Genomic DNA, 7,742 nt, shown 5'->3' with positions numbered 1-7,742 from the left:
CCGGTTACAAAAAAAAAAAAAAAAAAAAAAAAAAAAAAAAAAAAAAAAAAGCTCTCCTTAATTTTTTAACTTTAGACTCTTCTGTTGTAAGTCCCGAAGGCAAATGTAATACATTTTCTCTTCCCTTTTATTTATCACTTTTTTTTTTCCGGCTAGTCATAGAAATCTGATTTATATTATTTCTGGTGAAAGTGCTAGTTGATAGTACAGTTCCAAAATATGAATAGTTTTAGGATCAACAAATCCCAAATATTAGTCTGAGAAAGAGGGACTAATCTTCAAAATGTAGCTTATAAAAGCAACTTATACATTTATACATTTAAACATTTCTTATATTACTGTCCTACATTTTTATTTAATTTTAAGTGTATCCATCTTGTCGCTTTAACAAAAAGAAGACAACCATAGATTTTGTCTGTGTGTTTCCATTACAGAGTTTTCTGTCCTGGAGGCTCAGTAATATTGGTGGAGTGAGTAGCAGATCTTTAAAGAGTTACTTTATTTATTTTTAGGATGATGGATAAGCTAAAATTCTCCTTTTTAAAAAATTTAAATATAATTGATTATACATATCTGTGTAGTACAGTGTTCAATATCAACACCTGTGTGCAATATGTGATGCTCAAATCAGGAATATTAGTGTATTCAACATTACACAATGTAATCATTTTTTGTGGCCTTTTACCAATTTCTCACTAACTCATTCCCCCTCCTTTCCCACCTGTGGTGGCCTCAGTTCTTTTCTCTACTTTTGAAAGTTCAACGAATTATTGTGATTGTATCTTTCTTTCTTTTTTTATGTATGTATTTATTTTTTTAGTATCCACTTATGAGTGAGGACATGCGGTATTTGTCTTTCTGTGCTTGACTTATTTCAATTAATAAAATTTTTTTACAGAGTTAGTCTAGACCACTAAATTCAGAGCCACTAAATATCGGTAGTGATATTTTGTATTTTATTGTGAAAAATTGGACAATTCACAATGCTGAATTTTTTTTCTTTAAAAAGGAAATGAAGGAAAGATTACAAATATGCAATTTATCGTAGATTTGAGTGATTTTTCAGTCAATTACTTCTCCCAGACTGTAGAAATAAAGTCTAGTAGATAAGGTCTAAGTGATGTTTGACAAGGGTGCCAAGAATGCATGATGAGGAAAAGATAGCCTCTTCAACAAATGATGTTGAGAAAACTGGATATTCACATGCAAAAGCATGAAATTGGATGCTTATCTTATACCATACGTCAAAATCATCTCAAAGTAGATTAAAATTTAAATACTAACACCCAGAACTGTAAAACTCCTAGAAGAAAAACAGGTGAAGAGCTTCATGACATTGGATTTGGCAGTAATTTCATGGATATGACACCTAAAGCACTAACAACAAAACCAAAAATAGTCAAGTAGGAAAACAACAAACTAAAACACTTCTGTACAGTAAAGGAAACAAGAAACGGGGTGAAAAGGCCACCTACGAAGTAGGAGAAAATATTTGCAAACCATATATCTAAAAAGGGAGTAATGTTCAAAATATACAAGACACTCAGTAGTGAAAAATAACAACAGAACAACAACAAGACAAAGAACCTGATTTAAAAATGGGCAAAAGACTTGAATAGATGTTCTTTTCAAAGATGACATACAAATAGCGAATAGGTATATGAAAAGATGCTCAATGTTACTAGCCACAGGGAAATGCAAAACAAAAACACAATGTGGTATCACCTCATACCTGTTAAGATGGCTATAATAAAAAAAAAATAAAGAAAACAAAATATAATAAATGTTAGCAAGGCTGTGGAGAAATCGGAACGCTTACTCATACATACTTTGGTGGGAAAGGAAAATGGTGCAACCATTATAGAAAACAATACGATGGTTTCTCAAAAAATTAAAAGTAAAATTACAATATGATCCAGCAATCCCACTTCTAGGTATCTACCCAAAATAATTGAAACTGGAATCCTGAAGAGATATATGTATCCCCATGTTTATTGCAACATTATTTACAATAGTCACAATAAGGAAACAACCTAAGTTTCCATCAACAGTTGAACAGATGAATGGGTAAAGAAAAATGTGACATACTTACAATGGCATATTATTCAACCTTAAAAAAGGAACTTCTGCCTTATGCGACAACATGGGTGAACCTGGAGGACATTATGTTAAGTGAAATAAGCCAGACAAAGAAGGACAAATGCTCCATGATTCCATTTACATGAGGTATCAAAAGTACTCAAATTCATTGAAATACAGAGTAGAATGGTGGTTGCCAAGGGTTGGGGGAGGGGAAAATCAGGAGTTGCTATTCAACAGATATAAAATTTCAGTGATGCAAGATGAAAAAGTTCTAGAAATCTGCTGTACAATATTGTGCCTATAATTAATATAGTGTCGTGCACTTAAAACTTTAAGAGAATAGGGCCGGCCCCATGGCTCAATCGGGAGAGTGTGGGCTGGTAGCACCGAGGCCGTGGGTTCACATTCTATGTACGGATGGCTCACTGGCTGAGCGTGTTGCAGACCACACCGTGCCTAGGGTTACGATCTCCTTACCAATCAGAATGAAAAAATAATAAACACTTTAAGAAAATAGATAGTAAGTGTTCTTGCCACAATAATAATAGTAATAAAGGAATCACGTGGCTGTCTACCACTCACATGACAAAAGTTTGGAGATTAAGGGCTCAGAATATTTATTTTTAAATAAATATTTATGTAATTTACAAGCTAGAGCCAACAAGGGACCACACCTAAATATGAATTTGGAGGCTAGTATATAATTCTACTTTTTTTTTTCCTTTGGGGTTTAGGCAGTTGTTCTGCTACCTTCCCATTCTTACCTATCTCTCCTCCTGCCTAAAATAATGCTCACTCTGACCCATACATATCACACTTGTTAATTTTATGAGAATTAGGCCTCTTTCTGCCAGTTTACTGAGCAATGAAATCCATCACTGTTGCCTTTGATGTAGATATGGTGTTGTTTATAAGGATCTCTCCATTTCTATATATACATGGGGACTAGCTCCTGAAAGCTAACAGGAATGCAGCTATTTTCATTGTATTAAATGATCTAACCCTTTATTTTATCTGGCTATTAATCTGTTTTAGGGTTGAAAGAAATCAGAGCACATTTTGCTTCTCTGATGCTATAGAATGAACGTGTGCTTCCATATACATTTAGACCGTAGTAGTCTTTGATGGGTAATTTTGACTGCTACGTTTTGATGGCACTCAGTTGTAAGTGTTGTACAATTTATGATATTCGCTGTATGTTCTTACTTTCTTCTTACTCAGTGCTCTCAGGAAGAATTTGAAAATGACAAGGTGATAGTACTCACATTTTAGATTACAATAGCATAAGGATGTGATTATGTTTTTTTTTTTTTAATTCTCAGGCCACTGCCTGAAAAGTTGTTTATGAATATTAGCAAGGGGCATATTTATAATATCATATATCTTCTGATATTCAATAAGGCACACTTCATTGAGTCCCCACAGAGCTAATAATTAATGTTTCAAAGAAAAATAGTGTACTTCTCCATGGTCCTTGGGGGCAATTTCATTTCTCAGTATTTTCTATGAAGTATAGTCTTATTTTACTTAACGTACAATTGAAAGGAGAGATAAAAAACATAGAACATTCTAATTCAATTTAGTGGTACCTTGGTAATATATATTGGGTCTAAATATTAGAGAAAGTAATAAAGCTTTACGTGATGTTTCCTTAAGTTTTCTCTTCACATTTTGGGAATTTAAAGCAAAGAGATATTTCATATTTAGCAGACCACCACTCCTTACCAACTGATGAAGAGTGAAGAGGCAAAATTAATTGATGACCAAGACTTGTATAATTATTCATATCTCATTTACTCTTTAAAAACTTGAGTGAAATAGATACCATCATTCTAAGTTTTAGATGAGGAAACAGATTCTGTGAAGCAACTTGCCTACAGCCACAGGATAAGAACATGGCAGTGCTAGGATATGAAATTTCTGCCTGGCACTAAAGGCCATGCTCTTCATATTTTTTCATGTAGACCTCCAGAAATAATAATAATAATAATAATAATAATAATAATAATAATAATAATAATAATAATACATTTCCTTTGTCTGTGTTAAACTACATGTTCCCACAGCCAAAATCTTGAGATGTTTTATTACCCCAATGTGACATTGCAATCCAATTGATTATTACAGTATTTGTGGAATATACCATTTGTTTTAGAGGCATGGCTGGCTTAAATTAGAGGCTTACATGGACATACACATGACCAAGGAAAGATTTACCAGAGAGAAAATATACTACAGCCTACTATACCCAATTGTCCTATCCTAAGCAAATCTTTTATTTAAAACAATTTTAGCATGAACCTAATGTACCTAGTAAGCAAATGTTTAATAATTATGCAGTGCTTGTTTTCACAGGGGGTGTTGCAAAGAGAAAATCCTTTTTTTTCCAAAAACCAGCTAGGACAGGATATAATATTTTCCCTTTTTTATCAGGATACAATTTGATTCAAAAGTTAAGTGCTGTGCTCTTGGGCAAAAAAGAAGCAGTGAGAGAATAATAATAAAGAAATCACAGGTTTCCTGTTTTATAAAATATGAAATAACAGATGTGGCTATTTCATTATCTTTCAGTTCTTCCATTTGTTGTCAACTTCTTTATCATGCAAATATTTGTAAATACATGTGAATATTTTTTCTTACTTAAAGGCATAGTTTTATTATGCACACTAAAGATTTCTTAGTTACTTGTCGGGCCTTAAAAATTAAAGCCACCTTAAGTGACATTACAAGTGCCGCCATTATGGGCACACAAGGGTGTATTAATGTGGCAGCCTAAGACGGTGCCAGGAGGAAGTAGGGTGGGGGTGTCTGCGGGAACCTTACCTTAGCCATTATTGGAAAAATACACGCTTCCACCCTCGAAGTTGCAATAGCTAGGCATTGAGACAGGATGCATGCTCTCTTGACCTTTAAGCTGATAAGATTATGTAAAAAACCTCCCTTCCCCATTTGCCTTTAAAAGCAAGTGCTTGTGTGGTAATAAATGAAACTGCCTCGACAGAACCCATGCCACATCTGCCTGTCCTTTAACCGGGCTGTTTTTGGGGCTGGCGGTGTGCTCACCTCTCTTCATGGCTCTCTTTCCCCATCTCCTTCCAAAGGGGACTGGAGGGAAAGGGGAATCCAGGCCATTCACTAGCCCACCGAAAGGAATGAGGCTAGGGCTGTTCGGGTTGGCCATCAGCGGATCCGACAGAGTGGTGCCCCATGAGGCGTTTTAAAGACGAGCGAGTGAGGCCCCCGGCTGCTCGGTCCTGAAAGAAGGTCCATGAAGGGTGATCAACCAGTGGAGTGGCTCCCACAACTGTGGTAGTCACTGTGAAGTAATCCGCCTGCATGTCAGGGTGAGTACCATAACGGGGGGAAGTCCCTGTACTTTTCTGCCCTGTTGCTCCCTTTGTCCCTTCCTCGCAAGGCAACATGGGAGGCGTGTGTGGAAAGAGTGACGAGACAGCCTGCAAGGCTCTAAAGTACATGTTAAAAAGCAGAGGCCTAGAAATATCTGACTCCACAGCCACGAATGTGTGGCGTCATGTGGTGCAGGTAGACCCTTGGGCACCTTCGTCCAAATTGTTTTCGTATGAGACTTGGGACCGGGTTCAGACACTGGCCAGAAAGAATGAAATTAGTCATGGTCTAGACCCCCCCTTAGGGTTCTACCCAACCATCTCTGCCCTAAAGCTTTGCTTCCATCCCGAGCATCACGAAGGGGCAGAAAGGGATTGGGTGCAGTTCGATGAGGAGAGAAAAAAGGAAACAAAGCTGCCAATGCAAGGTCCTGAGCAAAGTTTAGCCAAAGGAGAGAAAGCGGCACCTCAAGAAGTGGAGGAGGCTAGTCCACCTTTAAAAACATCCTCGACAGAGCCGCAGGTTTTTCCTGTTATGGCTCACTGGGAACCCCCAGCTGTCCATAGCCCGTGGGGGGAAGCGGCCCCTCAGGCCTATCTGGTCAACGTTGCCCCAATGGAAATAGGCTGGTTGCTTGGTACCCTTGGGAAGCTCATGACCTGAAAGAGTTGAAAAAGGCTGTCACAGATGATGGGCCCAATTCTCCATGTGCAGAAACCATCCTCCAGGGCTTAGCGCACCAACCCTGCATGACCCGAGATTGGAAAATGCTCTGTAAGGCTGTCCTCCCTCCAAATTTGTTTATCAAATTCTGTGCCTTCTTTAAGGAAGAGTGCCATGTGCAGGCAGAGATAAATCAAGCAGCCAACCCACCCATCCCTTTCAGCTTCGGCATGCTGTCTGGAACAGCAGATCAATTTAGTACTGGTATCCAACAGTCTGCTATCCCAGCCCCCTACCAGGACCAGGTTAGGGCAACAGCGTTAGCTGCATGGAAAAAGTTGGCTGAAGGGCCCAGTGAGCCCACAATGGCCGGGGTCACCGAGCGACCCTCCGAGGACCTGCCCTCTTTCATAGTTCAGGTGGAACAGAGCATACAGAGAAAGTTTCCCCCAGGCCCTCTCTGGGACCAGTTTGTAAAAATGTTAGTGTGGGACGGCATGACTGCCAACCACAAGCTTGCCTGTGCCAGACTCAAAGATCGTTCTGTGGAAAAGTGGGTCATTGCCAGTAGAGACGTTGGAAGCTACCAACAACAAACCAGGGACTTAACTTCCGCTCTACAAGCTCAAGCGGAAACCCTTGCAGGTGCTGTGACCCAGGCTCTTAGTGTCAGGATCCCTAAGAAGAGCCCCAGCCAACCCTCCCATAGGGGTCAATGTTATGGCTGTGGGGAACAAGGTCATTTCAAAAGGGACTGTCCCAACCAGAAAAATAAAAACCTTCCCTCTACGCCATGCCCTAGGTGCGGTAAGGGGCTTCATTGGAAGCGTGAGTGCCGGTCTAAGTTTGACAAGGACGGAAAGCCTTTAAACCAGAGGAGGGGAAATCCCCAGCCCCGTCACCCCAAGGGGATACAAAGCCAGTGCCTCCATGCCCTACCAGGCGGCCAGTACCCCAGGCTCATTGGACTATACCTATAGTTCATGGTTTAAGACCAAAAGTGAATCTTAAAATTCAAGGCAAAGAGTTTCGATGCCTTGTTCACACGGGGGCAGATCCAACAGTCCTTAGATGGGAAGAAGTCCCTTCAAGCTGGAAGTTAGTTCCAGGCCCCCAAATTTTGGGGGTAGGGGGAAAAACCCCAACATGGGAAACCCATGAAATCCTTCACTGGGAAGATGCTGATGGCACAAAAGTGGAAGTAAAACCTCTCATTGCTGCCGGATTGACGGCCAACCTGTTAGGCCAAGATGTTCTAGGCCAAGCAGATGCTTTCATTACCACTGACCACAAGGCCTTTTATGAAGATATTCTAGATGAGGAGGAGTATCAGCAACAGTTTAATCTCCCCTGTTTTCCAAACTATAGGGGGGACCCCACTTTTTGGGACCTAAGAAACCATCGGCCTCTCCCCAGGGTAAAGTTCCCGGAAACTCCTCATAAACAGATGGCCGGTCACCCCCAATACTAGAGGCAACTGCTCCCCTGGTGCCCCCCATCCGTTGGGTAAATGGGTCCCCAGTTTGGGTAGAGCAGTGGCCACTTCCTGATAATAAATTGCAGGCCTTACAACAAATTGTCAATGAGAAGCTCCAAGCAGGGCATATTCACCCATCCACTAGCCCCTGGAATACTCCAGTATTTGTAAT

The sequence above is a fragment of the Galeopterus variegatus genome, unplaced genomic scaffold (genome assembly GCF_000696425.1).
Source record: "Galeopterus variegatus unplaced genomic scaffold, G_variegatus-3.0.2 Scaffold7072, whole genome shotgun sequence".
NCBI lineage: Eukaryota > Metazoa > Chordata > Mammalia > Dermoptera > Cynocephalidae > Galeopterus > Galeopterus variegatus.
This window is presented reverse-complemented; position numbering follows the sequence as displayed.